A 16,347-nucleotide genomic window follows, 5' to 3' on the forward strand; every position below is an offset into this window, starting at 1 on the left:
TACCCTATCATAGTATTTCAATGGTATAAGTGGGGAGATAACTCTTGAGTCCAAATCCTGAACCCTAAGCCAATTATCCTAAAAAATAGGACAAGAATCTGAGTTAGTTTCACCTTTCTGAATTTGTCAAGTGACATGAATTCATGATTCTAACCCTTGAGTTTGATTATGTTCTTTATCTTTAGTTAAGTTGTCATTTTTTGTTTTGTGGGTATGTGATTATTTTTTGTTATAATTAAATCAAATTAAAAGACAATTTAACAATTTAATTTAATGAATTTTTTATAAAGAAATTTTATATTTAATTATATTTAATTAATTGAGAAATTAATTAAATAAAAGAATTAAATTTAAAAGATTATATTAAAGTTCTCTTTTTGACGTATTTATATTTATTTAATTTAATAATTATTTGTTGTGGCTCCACAATGCATGCCCCATTTCCTTGTGGAAATGAGCACCCCCTACTTTGTTTTTGGTTTTTTTGGGGCCCTAGACCAAGGTTTGAGTCATGTTGGGGTCCCCCCATAAACCCCTAGTTCACATCCTAGGTCCCAATAGAGAAACCTTATTGACCAAAATTAGAGTATAAGAGGAGATAAGTTTAATACTACCAAATTTAAAGGGCACACCAGCGCACCTCAACTGGTGTACCAGTGTGTCAAAGGTAACACTCACCTCTTTTGGTGTTGCACAGATGCATAGAAGTGCAGTTGCACACCTTCGCAATACCCAGAGGTGAGGGTGCCTATATATTCCCTCACCCCTCCTCCAGTCTCACCTTGATTTCTTTTGCTACCACCAAGACTCTTGTATTGCACCTCCAAGCTCGAGATCTACCAAGACTCCTTTTGCACACTACATGCTCTGCTAGGTCTCTACAGTGCACCATCACACTCGACTAGGTGTACCTTCAACTCATTCCCTCACCTCCCTCCAAACTTTCATACCCTACACACAATGAAAGACCACCAAGTCAAATTGGTGCACACTAGCGCACCTAATTTATTGTGCTAGTCTGCACCAAGTCTGCAAAGAACCTCCCTCAAAACACATCACATTCAAGCACACTTAAATATTAAGAAATAAGTAAAATATGAGGGATGGTGTGCATTGGTGCACCTGATCAGGTGCACCTAATCTGCACTTTCCCCTTCAAAAAATACAAATAAAATAAAAAGCATAAAAGTAAAAAACCCGAAATTGGGTGCGCACTCATGCACCTATCTAGGTGCAGTAGTATGCACCCAAATTCAAAATATAAAAACTTAATTACAAAACCAAAGGTTAGTTGTGCACTGGTGCACCTAATTTCGTGCACTAGTGCACACCTGACCTTATACATGCTAAAATATAAAACCCAAGAATAGGTGTGCATTAGCACACCTAATCTAGTTTTCTAGGGCACACATTATGTATGAGAATGTGGTTTTAAAATTTTTTCAGGTGTACCAATTGGTTTTTGTTAAAAATGGGGTTTTCTAGTGGTTTTTTGAGGCATCTGACTTTTTGGGCTTTTTTGCGAGTTAAGTTTAAGGGATAATACATTTTTTCTTCTCCAACCTCAAACTAATGGATATTCTTCTCTTCATGTGTAGATATAATGGCATCTTCATCAAGCAAGAAAATGGCACCAAAACCCATTGTGTTCAAATTCCAAGGCATGCCATCGAAATCAAGGTTCCAAGATGACTACTCTAAGATTAAGGACACTAATTTGGGACACACTGATTTGGTGGAGTTCCTAAGGATATGCAACAAACCTACTGAGAGGTCTGCAATGATTTCTACATTAATCTAATTGGGGTTGGTAAACACAGCTTCACACCTAATGTCAGTACAATCCTCAAAGCTCATAATGAAACTTGCACAACATTTTTTCCCTGAGGAGAGGGTGGTGAAGACTGTGATAAGAGAAATTTTCCTTGACCTCTAACCTAATAACATTGAGAGAGTATTCCATCTTTCGAGGGTAGATCAGTTTATCAGGTTAACATATGAGGCAACAAAAAGGTGGTACAGAGAGCACTTGAAAGAGGCTTTTGAGATCATCCAATCCTCTTATCTTATAGAGAAGACTCCTTTGGAGAAGGTAACTAATAAGGTAGATATGACAAGGGGATATATGAAAGAAGATATTGGATACTTAATCATACTTTTGAGTAGAGTGATGGGTCTACTGGCAGCTAGACACCTGAATGTCTTCATGATAAATTTTATCAAGACTATCAAGATAGCAAAGATGCCAATTGACTGGGCTACTACATTGAGTGAGAATCTATGTGAATAGTTGAAAGTAGTGAAGGATAAAAAGAAGTTCTACATGGCATCATATTTGGTGTACCTGTTAGCTACAAGGGCAACAAACTATCCTGGTTTGTATAAAAGAGGTAGCATGTAGGATCCAAATGCTTGGCCATATACTATCTACCCCAAGTTGGTAAGAAAGAAGCTCTCAAGATAGAGAAAGGAATACAAAATTGTTAATGATGCCTTTATATTCTCTATAATCAGATTAATAGAAGGAGATTATGTGAAGAGGTTATTAGATGAGGTAGTGGCACAGGTAACAGCACTTGGTGCCTATTACATTCAATTCAGAACATTCACATATTTGAGGGTAGCTAGTGCCACTATAAACCTGAAGAAGCTCCCAAGATATCCTTGTGATAGACTTGTTCTTTCTAAGATTGCTTGACAAGTTGAGTCAGCATATGACAAAGTTAGGAAATAGTATAGACCATGTTGAACATGCCCTCTGATCATAGGACCTTATTAAGTAAAGTGGAAGTAAGATATTCCTTCTTTTGAATGGGAATGGGATCAATATCCCTTAAAAGAGTACAATTCCCTAAGGCCATGCTTTGACAACATCGAGAGATTCCAAAGTCTAGCAGGCAAGGAATTCCAGCATGAAGAAGCCATCAAAGACCACTGGATGAATGCGACAAATGACTACAATGTCAGTATCAAGGATTATTGTAGGATGACTTTGTATTTGGCAAAAAAGGCTCTAAAGGTCCAGATTCCATTGCAAATACTGCAATAAGACTCAAGGGAGCCACTCAACTCTCTATTTAGCATAGATAAAATTGACGAAAGGCCCATAATGAACATTGAGGTTGATAGGGAAAAGAATGATGATATTAATTATCATGCAAGGCACATTATCAAGATAACATAGGATTGGATTAGGGAACCATTTATACTTGATCCAATACTTGAGATAGTGGCTTTTCATGCACAAGCCCACCCAAAAAAAGGTAGAGGGAAGAAGGTCACCATCCCTACCTTTGTAGCTCAATCACCCATTAGGCTTGAAATGGTATGCCAACTAGATAGACCAGTTGGATACTATCACCCTCTGGAGAAAAAAGGAAAGGGCAAAAGAAAGAGGAGTTCTCCTCAAAGAGCTGAACCAGAGGATGGTGAAATTTTGGCACCTCCCCAACAACAACAAGAAAATGTACAAGGGGGAGGGTACTAGGGCAGCACAGATTGAGGATGACCCACTATTGCCACCGACCACCACATCTAGCCAAATGGAGATAGAAGTTGAAGCACAATAACTCTCTCCTCCTTCACAGGCAGAACAAGCATCCCCTTTGGCCCCTAAAAAATGAAGAAAAATCAAGACCCCTATTAAGAAAAGGAAAAGGGTGATCAAAATGATGGTTCCTTTTCCATCTGTCTTGAACCCCATTCCTAAATGGGAAGAAGAAGAAGAGGAAGATGAGGAGGAGGATGTGCCATTGCAAAGAAGGATCTGACAAGATAGGGCCACATTATAGGAAAGGAGAAGTTCCACTGTGACACCACCATCAATCCCAAAAAGCCTCTCAAAATAACTACTTTAGAGGATGAAGTACAATAATGGGTTGCTGAGTAGGATGTAGAGGATGATGATGTGTTCAAGATGTCAGATTTTGATTTTACACCCATAGGAATAGAGTTGATTGGGGACAAGATTAGGGATACCCTAACAAGTGAACCCCAATAGGAATACTGGACACAAATGCTGCCAAAATCATAGGGTCCTAATTTTACTCCATCCCCATTACAAGTCACAATGGTGGACAAAGGCTCGGCTACTCCTTTACCTCCAAGTACTGAAGAAGAATAGATTCAAAAGGAGTACGAGGAAGGGCCACAAAAAATAGCAATCGATGAAGTGTCTAAAGAGAGACGTATAGTTGAATATTCTGAGCAACCTCCCAAGATAGTGAGGTACAAATTTTGGGCTCCATTGAGATGGAAATCATAGAAGGAGAGCCTTCACAGAGGGAAAGAACCCTAAAGAGGAGTGATAAGGGGAAAGTAGTGGCAAAACAAACTCCTTCATCCACAAGAGATGGGGGGAAAGTATAATTGGATTCATTTTTGAACATCTATTAGTAGTGGTGGGAAAGTTTTGAAGAAAAGGGTGTCCTAATCATCTGAGAAAGTCTTAAGCTACTACATGCTACACAAGAAAATTAGACAAGATGGTAGCAATTTTGAAGCAGGATTTCAATATAATGGATGAAATGTGTGCTTGGAGTAAAGATTTACATGTATTATAGGCTATAAAAGGGCAAAGGTACAGGATTTTGGTAGATTTATATACAGCTGAGGAGTTAGATTTAATTGATGATTGGATTGAGAAAATAGCAGATAGTAATAAAGTAATGGAAACATTACATGTGGAGATCCATCAGCTCAAGGACCAAGCCCAAGAGTGAATTTTGGAGGTAGAGAAACATTATAGTGATACATGTCTAGATATTTTTGAGGATGATGAGTGAGAGAAATTAATGCCTATAGAGGTAGTGGTAGAGAAGTTTTGAAAGATTTTTGAAGAAGCTTCTAGTGATGATGACATTTGGCAGGCCTTCAAAACAGAAGAAGCCTTGCTAGAGTTGGATACAAAACTCAGGGATTTTGTTGATACCCATATTGAAGTAGACAACTATAGACAAAAGGTCAAAGATAAGTATGATTCTTTAGATCTACCAGACATGGCTAAGATTACTAAGATTATTGAGAAGTTCAAGGGCAAACATCCAAATATAGCTCTAGTGTGAAGAGGAACAAAACCCAAAAGCCAATATTTCAATTTTGATACTTGATAGAATTTTGCAATTTTGGACCTTTGAGGTGAGCTATTGAGCTACTAAGCAAGTGCACAAGTGCACTACTACGCAAGTGCGTAAGTGCGCTGGTGAGCTGGTATGCTAGTGTGCTTTTCCAGAGGTGCACCGACAGTTAACTGCTAGTTCTAAAAATAGAGTTTTCCATGCATCAAAATGCATTCTAATAGCAGTTTAACTCCAAAAAATGCCTTGTAAAGGATCAACTTGTATTTTTGACACTTCCAGACACTTCTACTTTGACTAAAGGCTTTCTTATTCTTTTTTCTCTCACAATTTCTTTATTCTATGACATGTAAAGGCTCATGCATCCAATTAAAGAATATAAAATGGATGGAGTCCCACTAAGCACCAGTTAGATTTGTAGTTTGTATATAATTAGTGTGTTTTATTAAATTAAAAGCATATTAGTGTATAAAGATATCTCTCACTCTCAACACAAATAGAGGAGATGATTTCTTGTAAATACTCCATTGTAATATGTAATTGGGGCTGTCGTTATTTTGCAATAATATTATGCTTTTGGTGTTTGCATTTGGAGTATAGTGATTCTTACCTAAATCTGTCATTATTTTGTGAATTTATGTTCATGAAATTTTGATTGAGCCAAAATTGTATTTCTTTGTTTCTAGTTGTATGATCTCTTTTAATTTCGGTGTTTGCTACAGTTTGACAAATTTCACTGACTTATCTAGATCGAGAAGAAATCACCAAATTGTTCCTGCATAACTCCTTGTCTCACATGAATGCAGTTTATGTGCCCTTGTGATTTGATGAAGAGTGAAATATCATACAGTTATTAAGTTTCCCATCGACGATTACATCAATGGAATTAAGGAAGTGTTGCTCCTATTTTCATAAGTTATCTACCGATTTCTTTCGAAAGCTTAACTCGCAGACATGTTGTTTTTTGTAGCTTATGTCCATTAGGATTTTACTTTCACATTATTTTCTTCAAAGTTTTATTATTTGCTTTACTAACTACTTGTTAGTTTAGAAATTCATATTAGTTGCATTGTTAAATTGCATTCATTGGAAAACATAAAAAATACAAAAATATAGTTATTTTGCATGTTTAATTTTGAAACAGCGAACAGGTTCTACATCTAATCTGAAATCAAATGAACCAGCAAAGACCTCCTTGTAAAAAAACACATTTATCTTCAACTAAGTGGATTCCAATAGATCGCAAGATCACCTAGAACCTTGGAGTTGATTCAAAAATTTGACTTTTCAAAAGAGGAGTTTGAAAGAATTCCTACCATTTAGCATCATGCATAACGATAGCTCAACATTATTATTTAGGAGTTTTATTTTAATAATAAACTCTAAATAATATTATTACTTGAATTAATAAATATATTATTAAAACATCTCATAATTAACTTGAGAGAGGAAACATAAAAATTATTAAGTTTATTTTTATTAAATTGCATAAAGTGTATGCAAGAAATTTAAAGATAAAGTTATAGTTCTAATTATGGTGTAGTTGTATTTATTTAATTTAATGATAATTATTTAGGAGTTTTATTTTAAATAATAAACTCTAAATAATGTAATAAATAAAGTTAATAAATATATTATTAAAAATGTTTGTGAGTTTAATTAAATAAAAGAATAAAATTTAAAGATAAAGTTATAGTTCTAATTTTGGCATATTTATAATTATTTAATTTAATAATAATTTATTTAGGAGTTTTATTAATGCACTATAAATTATATTATTAGTTAAATTAATAAATATGATATTGAAAACGTCTCATGATTAATTAAAGTGAGAAAGAAATTTAATTTAATAAAGATATTTTAAATTAAATTGCATAAAATTATTGCATGAAAAATATATATAGAAAATGCAATACTTAATTCTATTTAATTAATTAAAAAACTAGTTAAATAAAATAATTAAATTTAAAGTTCTAATTTTAGCATATTTATATTTATTTTATTTAATAATTAGTATTTAAGAGTTTTATTTTAATAATAAATTATAAATAATATTATTAGATGAGTAATAAATATTATTTGATTAAAAAGACAATATTAAAATATGTGACTGTTTGATTAATGAAAAACTAATTAAATTTATGGTTTAAATAAAAAGTCTAAATTTAGAAGTCTAAATTAGAGGTCTAAATTTAGAAAATTGGTTAAAGAAATATTAGAATATGATGTTATTTAATTAATTAAATATTACTTCAGTGTAAAATATTTATTTTAAAAGTCTAATTTAAAAAGTTGGATAAAAATAGAATTAAAATATTAAAAGATTAAAGATTTAATATTGTTTTGTTATGATTATTTAATTAATAATTATTAAACTAGAGTTGCATTTAAATAATGAGCTTTAATTGTTCTTATTAATTCAAATAATAAATTATGTTCTAAATAGTGCTTGCACTAATTAATAAGTAGAGGAAAAGAAAATATAAAAGAATATTTTAATTAAAAAGTTATTTAAATGTGCATGAAAGAATTAAATTTAAAAGATTTGATTAAAGTTCTAATTTAGGCGTATTTATATTTAGTTAATTTAATTATAATTTATTTAGGAGTTTTTCATAAACTCAAAGTAATATTATTAGTTAAATTAATAAATATTATATTAAAAACATCACATGATTTAATAAGGGAGAGAAAGCTTTAATTTAATAAAGTTTATTTAATTAAATTGTATAAAGTGTGTGCATGAAAATTAAAATATAGTAATTTAAGACAAAGGGTTTCCACATGATTGCATGATCAAAGCCTTGATTTGGGGGAAAAATTCTTTATTAAAGAAATTAGAGCTCATTTCTAGATACACAGGTTTGGAGGAGCCAATTTTTGAAAAGAGGGTTTTCGAAGGAAAAGGAAGATTCTTGCGTGTTTGTGTGTTCATTGTTTTAGCATCAAATCCAAGTAGGATCTTGTGGGTTTGTGCACTAGTTGCTCATTCTTCAAATTCCTATCTTCTTCGTGTCTGTTGTGTTTCTATTTTCAAAAGTTCTCTAGGTTGAAACTCTTGTTTGATCAAATTGATTTCCATTATAGAATTGTCTGTGATTTAATCTAAAAACTTTTAGTAAATATTGAATGTTAGGATTTTCAAAACCTAATGAATTATGAAATTTCCTTTTGTATGTGCTTTATGTTACATGTGATTTACTAGTGTTGGGGTTTTTGGATTTGTCTTAGCTTTGGCCAGTCAGGATGTTTACCAGAGGCTTGGGGGTTTGTTCTATGATGTTATGATGAATTGACTTTGATCTTTTAAATTCAACCATGGTAATGTGTTTGGTATGCTCTATTATGAGTTTGGTTATATTGTTTGTTATTGCTTCCGGTGTCCTTGTGGGATAACAAGATGGATGTTATGACATATTTGACTTAACCTTTTTGAGTCTTCGATTAGTATTTTGGATGCTTTCCAGTTTCTTGTAAAGAATTAATGGGTTAATGTAAATTATCTTTTGATGTTTTCCAGTCACTTGTATAGGACTAAGGGAAATACTATGATTCTTTGATTTGTGATTTTATGAGCTTAGGGTAGGTTATCTATATGTAATGTCAAGAAGTGGCTTGCAATGGAGGTCAGGGCCCAAAGTGGCTGCCAGGATAACCCATTATGAGTTGTTTAATAAATAAAAACACTACACTAAATGGGAATAAAATAAACCTAATAAGAGTCTTTGTATCTTCTCGCCCATGCCTCTAGTGCTAGTACAGACTAGGATTGGAGTAGAGAGAACACTTGGTTACGACCATGTATCGTTAGTATGTCTTGTCTATACGAAAGGATACTAGTGCTGCATAGAGTCACTAGAGGGCCAGGGTCAATTTAGACTACTAGGGTAACTCTAGTGTTGATTCATGCAATGACACTTGCCCACTTGCATAGTAGATTCCCTACATGTTTGTGTTTGCATTTGGGTCTAGATTTCAATTTATCTTGGAACCTTTGAGTTAGATTACTTTTAGGGTTTCCTTGACTTAGATATTTCTTTTGATTTTGGGATTGATATTCTATTTGGGACTTGAGAGTATCTCCTCGGTGCAATGGGAGTGGGCCTTTTTGGGTTCCACAAGGTTGAGTGGTAGTGCTTTTTCTTATACCATTGAGATCTGACCGTCAAATGTCATTGTTGGATGTGTTTGTGCAAATGTTCCTTTCTATCTGTTCTTGTATTTCTATGATGGATGGTTATACTTAGTGTATTGTATTTGATTTCATAGGTCTTACAAGATAATATAATTTATTTCATGATGTACATTATTTTGACATTTCATACCCTCTGACCTATACAGTGGATGATTGTGCATTCTATTTATTCCCAAGTGGCATCATATATAATTGTATATTATTTAAATAGTTTCATACTAGTATATTATTATTTGATGTGGATTTATTATATATTAGATTTATTATTAATTAAACTTAAATGTGATTCAACATCATGAGACCCTTAAGAATTGTAATATGTTTTATGGTATGTGTTTATGTGAATGTTGATTGCTTCTGCTATGTTATAACTATTGTTGTTAAGTTATTATCTTTAACTTTGAAAAAAAAAGTTTGACAAACTTAGTAAAATTTTAGGTAACTTCTTTTGGGTCACATGGCGGGGTGTTACACTACATAAGCATATAGATAGTGGTATCATACTTTATTAGCATGTGCATTAGCCATGGATGATTATCTTATGTGATTATGGTCATTTCATTATTTCCATTAGCATGGCATGTGTGCACCTATAGGTACCACATAGTTGGGATGCATAGCTACCAATACCGTTGTTGGGGACCAATGTATAGAGACAGTCTACTTCCTATTTGAGGTTGGTGCTTGTTGTTCACTTGGTACTTCAGTGTATTTAGATCATGTTTCCTTATGGTTTATGATTTACTTTAGATGCATTGATATCATATTTTACATGTTTCTTATTACATAACTTGTTTCATTTCCATATCATAATATTAGATATTATTGCCTAGATAACGTTTCATACCACTATTATGGATTAGTGATGTTATTGGTAGACTAGCATGTTAGATGCACTTGTTCATGTGATGTTTATTAATGACTATTGGTAAGAAATATCTCATAAAGCCTTACCAATGATCTTGTTGGCAAGTTGATATTTCATGATTGGGGTGTTGAAACAATTGATTAATTGTGTATTGTCTTTGATGTTATACAAAATGTCATATCATTACCAGTTAGTGTATGACGAGCTCACAAGGCATTGAAGACAATTTTCTGTGTCTACCAAGTATTACAGAGTTTTCCTAGTTCAAAAGGCAGTATCTATCGAGTTCACTAGGGCACCAAAGAAAAGTTTACAAAAGTTGAGTGTTAACCAAGATCACTCAATTAATAAAGGAAATATTGGATGGAACCAGTGTTAACTGAGCTCACTCAGTTACCAAATGAACTTTGTAAATATGTAGTGTTGACTGAGTTCACTTGGTTAACATAGGAAATTATTTATTAGTTAGTGTCTACTAAATTGGATCAACTAATGAAGGATTTTCTTGTTTTGGCATATCAAGTTCAATTGATTTATCTGTTGGTTCTACCTAACTGGGGAGATGAATATTAATTATTCTAAGTTATATTCTAGCTGACTTGACAATATGAAAGATATAAATATAAGGTTAAGTTGAGATTTAGAAAGTGTGGAAGGCATGGATGATAATTGAAGATTTAATGATGCTAAGAGGAAGTGAATCAAAAGGATAAGTAGAATATCCTTGTGAAGATGCAAAGATACATTCGATCAAGAAGGATCAAGTATACAAGCCAGAATTGAGATCTATAATTAGCAATTCAGTTGCATCATTAATTAGGTCATCTCATTGTAACTCTCTAACCATTGTAGTCATGATATAAATCTCTTAACAGAGTTGGCTTAACAGTTATTTGTAAATCCTCAAACAAGGTGACATTTCTATTGAATTTCCCAAAGGCCTCTAACAAGGCCACTTCTAACAAGGTGATTAAATCCTCTAACAAGGCCACACCTAAAAGTGTGTTTTGTAACCTTTAATAGGTTTGGCTCCTAACAGGGCTCACTTTAGAAGAGTGCAAATCAGTAACTAGTTGCAGTTGGTGGTTTTTCCCAAATTGGATTTCCACATTAAATCTTGGTGCCAAATGTGTTCATGCTATTTTTCTTATGTGTTTGCAACTAAGTTAAAGTAATAATAATCATAGATAATATCTTAGAATTTTTATGTTAAGTATATACCAAGCATTTTTAGTGTTTACCAAGTTATAGCATTTTCCTATGTATTTGTCGAGCATTAGTAGAGTTCAGATTTCAAAGTTTATTTTGTATTGACATTCAGGGGATCTGAGATTTTTTTTAGTAATGGATTCACCCCTCCCCTCTCAGTTACTCCTCTTATATTTCTAACAATTAGTATCAAAGCTTTTGGTGCTTGCAAAAAAGGTTTCAAGGACCTAAGCTAAAGATCAAGATGTCTTACAAAAAAGAGATTCCCAGGTTGAACCAAGACAACTTTGCAACATGGAAAGGACTTATGAGGTTACATCTAGAAACTATCAGTGATTTAGGTTGTAAGTATCTTAATACTGAATACAAGACTCCTATTAGAACACTATCAGTTGAAGACATTGCTGAAAAGAAAAATCATAACATCATGATGATTGATATTGCATCTGCTCTTAATTATGTTGAATTTGATGAAGTAAAAGATTGTACTACAGCTCATGAAATGTGGATCAAACTAAAAGACATCTATGGAGGAGATAGAAATGTAAGAAGTACTAATCTAGAAAGTCTCATAAATCAATTTGATCATATGAAAATGAGAGAAGATGAAAACATTGTGAAATATGTAGAAATAATCAAAGAAAGTGTGAGCACAATCAAATCATCTGGAGGAGGCATTGATGACAAAATAGTTGTAACCAAGGTACTTAAAACCCTTATTCATATCTATGTAATTAGAGTATCTTCTATTCAAGAGATGAGATGTGATCCAAATAGCAATATAACTTTGGATGCTCTAGTTGGAAGACTAACAGCTTTTGAGTTGGATAACTATGATAATTATGTTCCTAGCTCCAAAGGTAATGAGTCTGCATTTGAAGCCAAACTCTCACTCAAGAAAAGGAGTAAGAAATAAAAGTCCAATCAATTAGGAAGTGAAGAAGAAGAAGAAAGTTTTGACAATGATCTTGAAGTTGTTGAAACCTTACTTGCAAGGAAATATTCCAAAGGCAGAGGAAAGTACAAAAGTAAGATTCCTCTAATCTATTTTTCTTGTAAAGAAATTGGTCACATTGCTACTAGGTGCCCAAACAGAGAAAAAAAAGATGAAAAGAAAAATAATAAATAAAAGGCAAGAAGGAATTCAAAAACTACAAGGACTACAAAGACAAAGGTAAAATATCTTATTTTATGGCTAAAGATTCTGATAACAGTGAAGATGAAATGGTATATATTATTGTAAAAGATGAATTTTATGATGAAGGAGATAAGATGGCACTTATCTCTCATGTTCAAAAAAATGGTACATGGATTATTGATAGTGGTTGCTCACATCATATGACTGGAGGAAAAACAAAGTTTGAGCACATGGAATATTATGATGGTGGTAGTGTGAGGTTTGAAAATAATGAAACTTTTTGCATAAAAGGAAAAGGATGTTGAAAATTGGCTAATAGTGATATGTAATTGTTGTCATTTATGGCAACACATGATGTACATATTCATAGAAAATCTCAGAAATAAAGATACTTAGTGTTTGGTAATTAGAAAATTGTCTAAGTATAGAATTTGGTTTACAGCAGTGTATTGTTTTATTTATAACATGTTGTTGACATCATATTATGACTAGAAAAGTTACATAGAGATTGTATAAATGTTTTTGATCATGTGTATAGCCTTAGAAGTTTGTATGGACTATACAGAATAGAGATAATCATGTTTTGATGAAGTAGGACATTGGAATTGAAGAAAATAATTATTTTGTTTAAAAATAATTACTTGTCCAAGTAGGGCCAACATCCTAGATGTTAACTCTAACTTGGAAAAGTGAATTGTGGTATTAGTTGACCCAAAAGTAATTTGTGTAAAGATATGGTATTTATGCAAAGGAAATTTTTTGATAAGATTTCAAAATTGTGAAGTGCTCACAAGTGTTATCTTGTAAGATTGCAAAGTGAGCAAACTTTTGTGAAAGTGATATATGTGAATTTTTATATGAGCTATCTGGTGATCCAAGATCAAGCTAAAGATCAGAGATTAGACAAGGAAGGAAAATAACAATAAATTACTTGTTTGAGTAGTGAGCTCTTCTTGTAGTTGAAATTGCATGTTTGGGCAGTGGGCTCTTCTTGCATACATTATACCACAATTCCTAACAGAGTTGGCACAACTCTTAATAGGGATTCAAAGTCTCCTAATAGGGACTCCTTATACTAAATTTTCTCATTGACTTTTAATAGGGTCCATCCTCTAACAAGGAACTTATATATTACTATATTATCTAGTGGGTATCATGGCCACCGAGGTTTTCCCTTGGCCAGGGTTTCCCTAGTTAACAAAATATGGTTTTATAAGTTATCTTTGTGCATTGTTACTATTATTTTTTAGCATTACTTTATTTCTTTTTTATGCATGGTTTTGAGTAAGTAATAATATCTAGTTGGTGACTAAAGTTTGTAGATTACTAATTCACCCCCCCCCCCACTAATCCATATTTCTAACAAAGGATGTATCTCTTTGATGAATGAACTTATATGTGATAATGCTTATTGGGTTAAAGGACTAAATCACAATCTACTGAGTGTGGCACATTGAATAACATTGGATTCAAGGTAGAATTTATGAATGGGAAGGCCAAACCACTGGATGGAAAAGGAAATCTGATTAGATCTAGCAAACAAACAAAGGTAACCTATTCTATCTTGATCTCAATGAAAGTTCATATTTTATTGCTCAAGTGGAAGAAAGTTAGTTATGGCACAAAATACTATGTCATCTAAACTTTGATAACTTGGTTAAGACAAAAAAACATAGAAGAGTAAGAGGTATTCCTAGCTTGAGGAAACCTAATATGGGTCTATGCAAAAATTGTCAAATTGGTAAAGATTGGAAAAACTAGTTTTAAAAGCAAGAACTATCATTCTAAATAAGTCTTAAAGCTTGTGCATGTAGATTTATGTGGACCTATTGGAATAGAGAGTTACAGTGGAGATAATTTTTTCATTCTTTTTGTTGATGACTATTCTAGAATGATGATTGTAATGTATCTAAAAGAAAAATTAGAATATTTTCAAAAATTCAAGTGGTATCTGGCAAGAGTGTAAAAATAAATTGGAAAGAAGTTGAAATGTTTAAGATTAGACAGAGGTGGTGAATTCATCTTAAATGAATTCAATGAATTATGCATTGAAAAGAATTAAAAGAAAATTATTAGCCCCAAGTGCACCTTAGTAGAATGGTATAGCTGAAAGAAGGAATAGATCCATCATAGATTGTGCAAGAACACTAATGATAGAAAAGAATGTTACAATCAAACATTGGAAGGAAGCTATCATCACTTCAATTCATACTTTGAATAGAGTGCAGCTAAAGAAAGACTCAAATCAAAATCCTTATGAACTATGGTATGGCTACAAACCTAATGTAAGTTATTTAAAAGTATTTGGCAGCAAACATTATATCTTGAAAGAAACTAGGAAAGGTAAATTTGATGTCAAAGATGATGAATGTATATTCCTAGGATACTCCTGCAGAAGTAAAGCATATGAGTGTTTGAATTTTTCTACTCATAAAATCATAGAAAGTGCACATGTGAGAATTGATGAGTTTGTAAAAAAGAGTGAAGAAGAAGGCAACAAAGAGCTTGAGGATTATAGAAGATTTGTTAACTATGAACTTGGTACCCTACCAAATCTATCTAGTAGCCAAGAGGCTTCACTTCCTGAGTCCCCAAAATCTCCACTAGCTATCAAGTTGTAGGCAGTGCAAACCAAGTCATAGTCTGAAGGAACTGAGTCACAGTTGGAGGCTACTAAGCTACTACAAGAGAAAAAAAAGTCTAATGGACCCAAGTCATAGATAGTGGGACCCAAGCTTAATACTAAAGTTCATGATGAAATCAGTGAAACACACTACAAATCCAAAGAACCTATGTTAGCAAGATATGTCAAAAGGCATCATGAACCTAATTAGATCATTAAAGACAAATCAGATGGAGCAATGACAAGAAAAAAATTGAAAGGTACATGTTTACTTGCTAAATTTGAACCTAGAAATGTTAAAGATGCTTTGGATAATAAAAGATGGATTGAAGCAATGAATGAATAAATAGAACAGACAGAGAAGAATAAAACTTGGACTCTTGTTCCTAGACCCAAGGATAAAAATGTGATTGGCACAAAGTGGGTATTCAAAAACAAGCTAAATGAAGATGGAAAAGTTTCTAGAAACAAAGCAAGGTTAGTATGTAAAGGCTACTCTCAAGAAGAAGGTATTGATTATGGTGAAAATTTTGCTTCTGTTGTAAGATTAGAAGGTGTTGGAACTTTACTAGCATATGCAGCTCATAGAGGATTTAAATTTTATCAAATAGATGTAAAATCTTCATTCTTGAATGGAATTCTTGATAAGGAAGTCTACATTGAACAACCTAAAGGTTTTTTTAGATCCTAGCAAAAAGGACATGGTCTGCAAATTACATAAGGCATTATATGGTCTCAAGCAAGCTCCCAGAGCTTGGTATGAAAGACTTCATAGCTACTTGATATAGATTAGTTTTCAAAGAACAAATGATAACAATAGTATGTATATCAAAGAAGGACAACATAAAAATATTATGTTGGTAGAAATATTTGTTAATGATACTTTATTCATAGGAAATGATGACTTGCACAAGGCATTTTCAAAAGAAATGAGTAAAGAATTTGAGATGTCTATGTTTGGTGAGATAAAATTATTTGTTGGATTGCAAGTCCAATAGAAGAAAGATGGTATCTACATTACTCAATCTAAATATATCAAGAAGATACTAAAGAAATTTGGAATGGAAGATTAAAGACTAGTTGGAACCCCTATGTCTACTAGACATAAACTTTCCAAAAATGATTATTTCAAAGAGGCAGATTAGACCACATACAAATCAATGATTATAAAATTGTAGTATGTTGTGCACACAAGGCTTGATATTGCATTAGTAGTCGGTATGGTTGCCAGATTCTCTG

This window comes from Cupressus sempervirens, chromosome 8, assembly GCF_028749045.1.
Source record: "Cupressus sempervirens isolate cs-2001-9-10 chromosome 8, ASM2874904v1, whole genome shotgun sequence".
In the NCBI taxonomy this organism is placed as follows: Eukaryota; Viridiplantae; Streptophyta; class Pinopsida; order Cupressales; family Cupressaceae; genus Cupressus; species Cupressus sempervirens.